The 9326-nt window shown below is 46.6% G+C and overlaps 1 pseudogene across 1 annotated transcript; it reads left to right on the top strand.

Annotated features, from left to right (window-relative positions):
* Positions 1 to 221: 221 nt before the first annotated feature.
* LOC308279070 (eukaryotic translation initiation factor 1-like) lies at positions 222 to 4261 on the top strand (annotated as a pseudogene). Its single transcript has 5 exons — positions 222 to 257; positions 319 to 412; positions 2162 to 2223; positions 2307 to 2346; positions 3871 to 4261. The product of its transcript is annotated as a eukaryotic translation initiation factor 1-like (transcript).
* Positions 4262 to 9326: the final 5065 nt, after the last annotated feature.

The raw sequence follows: 9326 nt of genomic DNA, 5'->3' as shown, positions 1-9326 counted from the left end.
AAAAGGAGAGGGCTGTATGGAGGGTACGCCGTTCTTCCCGGGAAAGTGTCTGCTCTCGCCTGAGATTCTGGCTTTCAGCTCTTCAACCTTGATCTTCGCCATCATTTCTCTGAAGAGTGTCCTGGCCTTTCCATCTTGGACCAGGACTGCATGATGGCTCCTCTTCGGAGGCTTCCGTTCTTGAATCGCTGGCCCCGCTGCAGGTCCCTCTGGCTCCCCACATGCACGCGGCCATCGGGACGACACTGCTTTGCACTGTAAGCTAGCCTGGTAAGTCCCCCTCACCGTAGACACATCCTGAGAGTTCTGTTACTCTAGGAAACCCTGACTGGCCACTGGGGGAGAGGAACACGAGATAAGTGGACCGCCTTACCCAGAGCAGTCCTGCTCCCTGAACCCCTCACCCCATCAGGTGCCAAGAGTGTCTCTCCCCTCGAGAAGTCCCCTAACATCCTCCGCACGAGGCCATATAGACCCCGGGTCAGAGGCCAGGCCGCTTTGCCAGCTCTGCCTGGGAGCTCTACTCGGGCCAGCTTACGGCTGCGCGGCGGGTCCCAGTGAAAGCCAGCGGTTGCCGAGCATCTGTCCTGCCTTCATGTATCAGCGTTCTGTGGCCGCGCAACATTCCCACGACCCGGCGGCCTACAGGGCACTCATTTACTAGCCCGTAGCTCTGAGGTCAGAAGTCTGAGTGGACTTGGCTGTGTGCTTAGGAACGTGTTGTGTTTTCGGAGGGTGGAAATCAAGAGTGCTGGGCTCTTATCTGGAGTCTCTGAGGAAGACAGCTTCCAAGTTCGTAGCTGTTGCTGGCAGAATTGGGTTCTTTCTAGCTGGGTGCAATAGCACACATCTGGAATCCTAGTACTTAGGGGCCCGAGACAGGAAGATCACAGGTTCGAGGAGTGAGACCCTGTTTCAAAAATCAAAATGAAAAGGGCTGGGGAGTAGCTCAGAGGTAGAGTGCCCCTGGGTTCAATCCCTAAACGCACGCACATGCGCGCGCGCACACACACACACACACACACACACACTTTGTTCTTTGTGGTCACAGGACTGGTGTTCATTTTTCAAGGAAGGAGGGGGAACGGCTGCTTTTCTCTGGTCCTTGTAGGTGAGCTGCTATATCTCAGAGCCAGAAATGGCTTATTGAAACCTTAAATGTTGAATATCTGACTTATTCTAGCTGGGCAGCTGGGGAATACTCTGCTTTTTTTTCCATTTGCTTATTTTTGTTTTGTTTTGTTTGTGGTACTGAGGATAGAACCCAGGGGCATTTGACCTCCAAGCCACACCCTCTGCCCTATTTTTTATTCTTTATTTTGACACAGGGTCTCACTGGGTTGCAGAGGGCCTCACTAAGTGGCTGAGGCTGTCTGTGAACCACCATCCTCCGGTCTCAGCCTCCCGAGTGCTGGGATGACGAGCGTGCCCGCCACGTCTGGCTCATTTGTTTACTTTTGTGCTGGGAATTGAACCTAGGGCTTTGTGCGTGCCAAGCAAGTGCTCGACCACTGAGTACATCAGCAGCTCAGTACTCTACTTTTTTTCTTTTTGGTACTAGGGATGGAACCCAGGGACATTCTACCTCTGAGCTACACCCTCAGTCCCGTTTTATTTTTTAATTTTGAAATAGGTTCTTGCTAAGTTGCTGAGGTGTTGCCAAGCTGCTGAGACAGGCCTGGAACCTGCGATCCTCCTGTCTCAGCCACTTTGCTAGGCTAGTACTCTCCCTTTTTGCTTTTTTTTGTACTGAGGATTGAAGCCAGGGGCCTTCTACCTCCAAGCTAAATAAGTACTCTGCTTTTAAAGAGCCCTCGTGTTTAGCCCAGGCCTACCTAGTCTTTCTAGACTACGGTCACCTTGGCTACGTGACAATCAAATCAGGAGCGTAAAATCCATCGCAATCACACGAGGTCCTGGGAGTTATGCAGGCAAATACATCAGGGCTCAGGAGTTCTTGGAGGCCATCTTAGAAACTTAATAATTAGCTCTAGGTCCCACAGGAAGCAGCTAAGGCATGGTTTGAACACAGGTCGTTGTGGTGCGATACCACTTCAGCACTGTATCTACTCTGTCCCAGTATAACTGAGAACATTTGCATGGCTCAACATATACCATCTGGGGGAAAGAGTGTGGAGCATATGACTTGGTTCCGTTTCAGAACCAGAACGCTGGGACACGGTTGCCGAGGACAAAGAGCAGCTCGTGTTCAGTGAAATGAAGGTACGTCTCACCACATAGCACGCACACTCCAACACTGCGCCGAGTAAGCCCAGCTAGGTCAAGCATACGGATAATGCCGGCAGGTTGGGGAAGAGGAAGTAATGATGTTGAAGAAGGACTACCGTTGGTGACGGCAAAGATTCTCACCGAACCCACGAGACGGTTGTGTTGTGGTCAAATCTATGCAAATTGACCATCGTACTCATTTTAGGCATTAATTAAGTGCAGGCACATCGTTGTGCTCCCTTCGGCATCATCCATTTCCAGAACTCTTAAATTTCCCTGAATGGAACTTCATTAAACACCTACTCCCTGTTTCCTCCTCCCAGCCCCTGGCAACTGATCTCCTCCTTTCTGTGTCTGTGAATTTGCCTACTCTAGGTATCTTATATAAGCGGAATCATAATCTATTTTTCTCCTGTCTGCCTTATTTCACCGAGCGTCCCTTCAAGGTTCCTCTATATTGTAGCTTGTGTCAGAATTTCTCTGTATGTTTTGTGGTATTGAGGATTGAGCACAGAGACACTCTGCCTCTGCACTATACCCCCAGCCCTGGGGTATTTTATTTAATATTTATTTATTTATTTGCAGTACTAAGGATGGAACCCAGGGGCATGCTAGCTCTGAGCTATACCTCCAGCCTTATTTTATATTCTTTCTTTTGAAACAGAGTCTCTCTAAGCTGCTGAAGTTGGCTGTGAACTTGTGATCTTCCTTCTCAGTCTCCCAGGTACTGAGATTACAGATGTGCAGCACCACACCTGGCTCTTTACATTTATTATTCCTCAAATGAATAATATTCTGTGGGATAAGAAATGTGGTCTGTACATACCACTTTTTTGTGTGATACTGGGGGTGGAACCCAGAGGCTTCCTACCTCCAGGCTATACTCCCAGCCCTATTTTATACTCTATTTGGAAACAGGGTCTCACTAAGTAGCTGAGGCTGGCTTCGAACCTGTGCGATCCCCCTGCCTCAGCCTCCCGAGCGCCGGGTTTTTAAGCATGCGCCACCACGCCCAGCTTACATACCACATTTTTAAAAGTGTATCTCTCTGTTCACCTTTTGGCTATTGTGAGTAAAGCTGCTATGAACATGGGTGCACAAGTATATCTCTGAGTCTCTACTTTGAAGTTTTTTGTTTGTACGCAGTGGAATTGCTGAATCACATGGTAGCTCTATATTTAATTTTGGGGACTGTCACACAGTTGTTAAAAGCAGCCGAAGTGCTTTACTACCAGCAACATACAGAGGCTCTGATTTCTCCCGTACCCTTGACAATATTGGTTAGTTTTATTTTTATCCTTATTTATTCAATTTTTTTTTTTTTTTTTTGGTACTGGGGATGGAACCCAGGGGCTTTCTACGTCTGGGCCATATTCTCAGATCTATTTTATACTTTACTTGGAAACAGGGTCTCACTAAGTTGCTGAGGCCGGCTTCAAACCCACGTGATCCTCCTGTCTCAGCCTCCCAAGTGCCGGGATTACAAGTGTGCGCCACCATGCCTGGCTCTCTATTTTTAAATAATAGGCGTACTAATAGGTGTGAAATGGCCAGTCACTGGACCAAAGCATGGACTCAGCAGCTCCCTCTGGAGCCCCACACTTCCCACACGCCGCTGCCCCCGCCCGCCTTCTCCCGCAGCGAAGCTGCCTTCTGCAGGCAGTTTCCACGGAGGAAACAGAATCTATGGTGCGTCTGCTATCCTGAACCTCCACTCTTTCGACCCTTTTGCTGATGCGGGTAAGGATGACGACCTGCTTCCTGCTGGCACTGAGGATTCCATCCATGTAAGAATCCAACAGAGAAGCAGCAGGAAGAACGTTACTCCTGGCCAAGGGATGGCTGATGATCACAACGAAAAGAAACCTGTGAAGGCACTGAAGAAGTCATTCGCCTGCAGTGGTCCTGTAACCGAGCAGGCAGAATACAGAGAAGTAATTCAGTGCAGGCTGACCAGCTCCAGAACATTTGCCAGTTCTTGGAAGAGACCGGACTGGCTGAGGGTGATCAGCTGAAGGCTCGTGGGTTTTGAGTGCTCGGGGCTCACTGAAGCTCAAGTGAGGACTTCCTTGCAGTGGGTAGAATTGCCCTTCTGTCCCCTGTCGCAGATTTACAAACCTCACGGGTTGTATACTGTGACCATTGGGGTCTGCTTTTAACTTGGACTAGTGTAACTCCTTCATGTAATAAACTGAAAGGAACCATGCCGTCTAGTGTTGAAGTCCGTCATTTAAACAGAGGTCGATCAGTAGGCGCCTGGCGGGATCCAGCCTGAAACAGCAATAGCATGACTTCTCAGCGAAGCCCAGAGCCCCCGGGATGGCTGTGTCTGGCAGCCATCTGCAGGGTCCCCAGCCCTAAAACATGGCACCACGTGAAGAGCCCTGTGCGAATCCAGAGGATGGGGTGAGGCGGCAGCGGCAGCAGCTCCGCTAGAGGGAGCCCCGGTGTCCGGGCTGACCAGGTGGCAGAACTCAGAGGCAGCCCTCCCTGCGGGGAGGTGACGGCGACGCCTGGCTTGCCATCAAAGTCTCTTTATGCGGACATATCCTAGCTAAGGGACATCCAGACAACAAGGAAACAAGTACCGAGCTGATGTCCTTGGTCATGCAGCCGGCTCTTAGCTGGGAACTCAGCAGCAGCTGCCCAATGCCATGCGAAGCAGCAAGCTGGATTTTGGTTTTCTTTCTTTCCCCTTACAGTTTTAATGTTATGCAATGCATTTAAACCCTTATTTAAATAAAACTTGTTTTCAGAAACAAACAAAAAATAGGTGTGAAATGGTCTTTCATTGTGTATGTGTTGGGGGGATACCAGGGATTCAACCCAGGGACATGCTACCTCTGAGCCCCCAGCTCCTTTCAGTTTTGATTTGGAAACAGGGCCTCCTAGGTTCCCGAGAGCCTCGCTGTGTCCAAACCTGTGATCCAACAACTTTCGGCCTCCTGAGTGCTAGGATTCTGGATCTGAGCCATCTTCCTGCCTGGCTCCTCTATCGTTTTGATTTGCATTTCACTAACCATTGGTGATGTTGAGAATCTTTTCATGTGTTTATCAGCCATTCGTATACTTTATATATATTTTCTCCCATTCAATGGGTTGCCTTTTCACTCTGTTGGTAGTATCCTTTTTAAAAATTTAAATTGGATTAAGTAATTTATTTGAGATGGGGGTCTCGCTATGTTTGCCAGGATGGTCTCTAAGTCATGGATTCCCACAACCCTCCTGTCTCCGCTTCCTGGCTGGCTGCGATGAAGGCTCCGTGCCACCACACCTGGCTTACATTTATTTTAAGTGATGGGTGAAAATATACAAATAGGACATATTGAAGTGGTACTGTGTGATGCTTCAATACACATATATAATGTGTGGTGTTTCAATTAGAATCGCCTGGGAAAAGCAATCAGCCCGAGCTAGTCTGCTAGAATTCCTTCCAACTCATTTTCTCTTAGGCTGATGCAAGTCTGTCTTCCTGGAGCTTTTGTAAGCATTTACCTCTGCTGCCCCTGGCTTTGCCTAGCCAGATTCCAGTTTGGTTGCTTTTTGAGCTGGGCTGTTTTTCTCTCTCTGAACTCTCAGGTGAATCAGAGACCAGTCATTCAGGCTGCACCTAGGCAAGTTAGAATGTCACAAATGAAGTCCACCCTTGTCTTGCCACAGTTCCAGAGGGGAAACTAGCACTGGGCCGCTGCTTCCCCTGGCTGTGACAGGAGGGACGGAGGGCCAGAGCGCAGGCAAGTCCAGATGCCACAACGTTTCCTTTATTTACATGTAGCTCCTTGCTGCATTTGAATATGTGTGTAAGTGTCAACCTGGGCACTCATTGTTGGGAGGGGCACCAAGCACGGTGTCAATGTATGTATCTCATTGTCAATATGACCCACATAAAAAATAAAAATAAAAAATAATAATAAATAATAAATGTAGCTCCTTTTTTTGGTACTGAGGATTGAACCCAGAGACATTCTACTTCAGAGCTACGCCCCAGCCCTTTCTATTTTTTATTTTTCAAACAGGCTTTCATTAAGATGCTAAGGATCTTGCTAAATTACTGAGGCTGCAATCCTCAAACTTGTGATCCTCCTGTCTCAGCCTCCCATGTACCTGGATTACAGGTGTGTACCATCATGCCCAGCTGAATGTGGCTTTCCCGTAATTAGGTATTTGTTTGGTTCCTGTAGACAACCAATTTCTGGACCTTTCAAAAGTTATTTTACATGGTTTCTAACGTCGTCGTTGTTGTTGTTGTTGTTGTTGTTGTTGTTAGTAGTAGTACTGGGTTCAATCTCCAGCATCAGAGAGAGAGAGAGAGACACTATAGCTGAGATTTGATTCCTGGTTTTGTGATTTCTAAAAAAGAAACTGCATTTTAGATGCACAAAAAAGTTTCAAAGATAGTACAAAGAGTTGGTTCCCATTTCTTTCCACTCCCCCAATCATGCCTATAGTCATAACTTTTATTAATATTTTAGATTAATAATTATAGTTGTTACAAGTAACCAATATTGAGACATAATTATTAATTCCACAGTTTAGTTTACCAAGTCCTTAGTAAAAACTAAGAAAATATTTTATTCTGAGTTCCTAGTTTTTACTAAGGAATTTCTTAATAAAATAAAAAGATGAAAATGAATTAAAGACGGAATAAAAGATTTCCTTGGCTTACCTAATGTTTTTTTCTGTTCTATGATGCAGTTAATGCGACCATATTCTATGTCTCTTCAGGCTCCTCTCTACTGTGACAGTTTCTCCAGCTTTCCTTGGTTTGAAGACCTTGGCAGTATCGAGGCTCTCCATTCAGGTATTTTACAGACTGATCCTCAGTTGGAATTTGTCAGATGCTTTCCCGTGATTAGACTAGAGCTATCAGTGTTTAGGAGGGAGGCCAGGGCGGTAAAGTGCCATTTTTATTTTTGGTGGAATTGGAGATTTAACCCAGGCATGCTGTATCTCTGAGCTACACCCCCAGACCTATTTTATTTTATTTTATTTTATTTATTTACTCTGAAACAGAATCTTGCTAAATTGCTGAGAACCTCGCTAAGTTGCTGAGGCTGCTTTTGAACCAGCAATCCTCCTATCTCAGCCTCCCAAGTACAGGGATTTCAGGAGCGCACCATCACACTCGGGAAAGTGTCATTCTTATCACATACTATCGAGGTTTGATCAACTAGTTTAGGTAGTGTTTGCTAGGTTTCTCTGCTGTAAGGTTGCTTTCCCTTATTTCTATATTCTTTGGAATAAAGTTACCAGATCCTGCGCATACTTACCAGGGGCTGAGGGGATTAAGTATCACTCCTAAGGAGTGAGTGTCCCCATGAATTGTTTAGAATTCTATAAGGAAAAGTCACCTGCTTTGTTGCTCAAATTCCTTTAGCTTTATTATTTCAATTTGGCTTCTATGTCCATTTGGCATACCTTTGTAATTTTGTTCCGTGTGTGTGTGTGTGTGTGTGTGTGTGTGTGTGTGTGTGTGTTACTGGGGATTGAACCAGAAACATTCTACCTCTGAGCTACACCATCAGCCCTACTTTATTTTTATTTATTTTTTGGTGGTGGGGTGGGTGGAACCCAGAGACTTTCTTCCTCAGGGTATACCCCAGCCCTATTTTATACTTTATTTGGAAACAGGGTCTCCCTAAGTTGCTGAGAGCCTCACTGAGTAGCTGAGGCTGGCTTCGAACCCGTGTGATCCTCCTGTCCCAGCCTCCCCAGCGCGGGGATTCCAAGCGTGCGCCCCACGCCCGGCTTTATTTTTACTTTTAAACAGGGTCTCGCTAGGCTGATGAGTCTCACTCTCTGCTGAGGCTGGTCTCAGATTTATCATCCTCCTGTCTCGGCCTCCCACGTGCTGGGCTAAGTTGGTTCTCTCGAGCACTTGCTTATTCTTTGTCACTACAAGATGTTGGTTGTGCAACCCACACCACGATCTCTAAGGTTCTCAGTAAGTCAAAATATCTTTCAGAGTAGGAAGGATTCTAGGAGGCTGAAGTAGAGCCGATGGGAACCTGATTGGATGTTTAACAGGGGTTGAAAGAGTAGGAAGTTAGAAGCATCGTAATCCTGTTATCCTGAGTGATAGTTTGCTACGAATGCATTTTGAGATCACTCAAGAGCATGAAGCAAGAGTCAGAAAACGGAGATTTAGGTCCCGTGTTAAAGATTTCACGTACTTGCACTTGGCGCATTGGAAGTCTATCTCAAAGCGCACCTTTCAAATCCACTTTCACTCCGAGTTTATGGATGCATCAGAGCTACGCCACACGGTCAGGTCGGAAGTGTCCCAATCATATACACACAGCATCTCCTGGTGCGCTTCCTCCGCACCCCAGCCCTCCTCCCTCTGCCCTCCCCGTGCAGCGCGCGATGCCTTCACATCCAGGCGCCATCGTTTGGCCCGTTTCCTTGCCCAAGCCTCCTTGATCCCCTCGCCACCTCTCTCCCCAATCCTCTCCCACTGTTCTACTGGCCTCCTTCCTCATTTCCACAGTCTCTTTTCTGTTCCTTTTTCTCTCTAGGAGGATTGCAGTTTTAAAGCCATCCTCAGCAGCGCTCGGCCCTCAACAACTTAGTGAGACCCTGTTTCAAATAAACCATAAACATAGGACTGGGTTGTAGCTCAAAGGTCAGACGCCCTTGGGTTCAATCCCCAGTACCTCTTCCCACACACGAAGATCGGGAACTAGTAAAACAAATAAGAATGTTTGCTTTTTGCCAGTTCTATTCAGCATTATGCTGGAAGGCCAAGCTAGGTGAATTAGACTATATGAAGAAATACAAACAGCCAGCTCGGAAGGAAAGAATTAAATTGCATTTACTTACAGCTTATATGAACTTGTATATAAAAATCATCCTGAAATATAAAAATATAAATAGTTTTTGACTGAGTAGCGGCGCACACCTATAATCCCAGTATTTGGGAGACTGAGACAGGAAGATCACAGGTTTGAGATCAGACTCAGCAATTAAGCAAGACACTGTTTCAAAATAAAAAAATAAAAGGCAGGGGGTGTAGCTCAGAGGTAGAATGCTCTGAGTTCAATCCACAGTATCAAAGAATGCATATGTTTTAGAACTAGTAAGTGAATTCAGCAACA

The sequence above is a fragment of the Muscardinus avellanarius genome (genome assembly GCF_963383645.1).
Source record: "Muscardinus avellanarius genome assembly, chromosome: X".
NCBI lineage: Eukaryota > Metazoa > Chordata > Mammalia > Rodentia > Gliridae > Muscardinus > Muscardinus avellanarius.
Note: the sequence above shows the minus strand (reverse complement) of the source record. Positions and strands in the feature narration are given on the sequence as shown.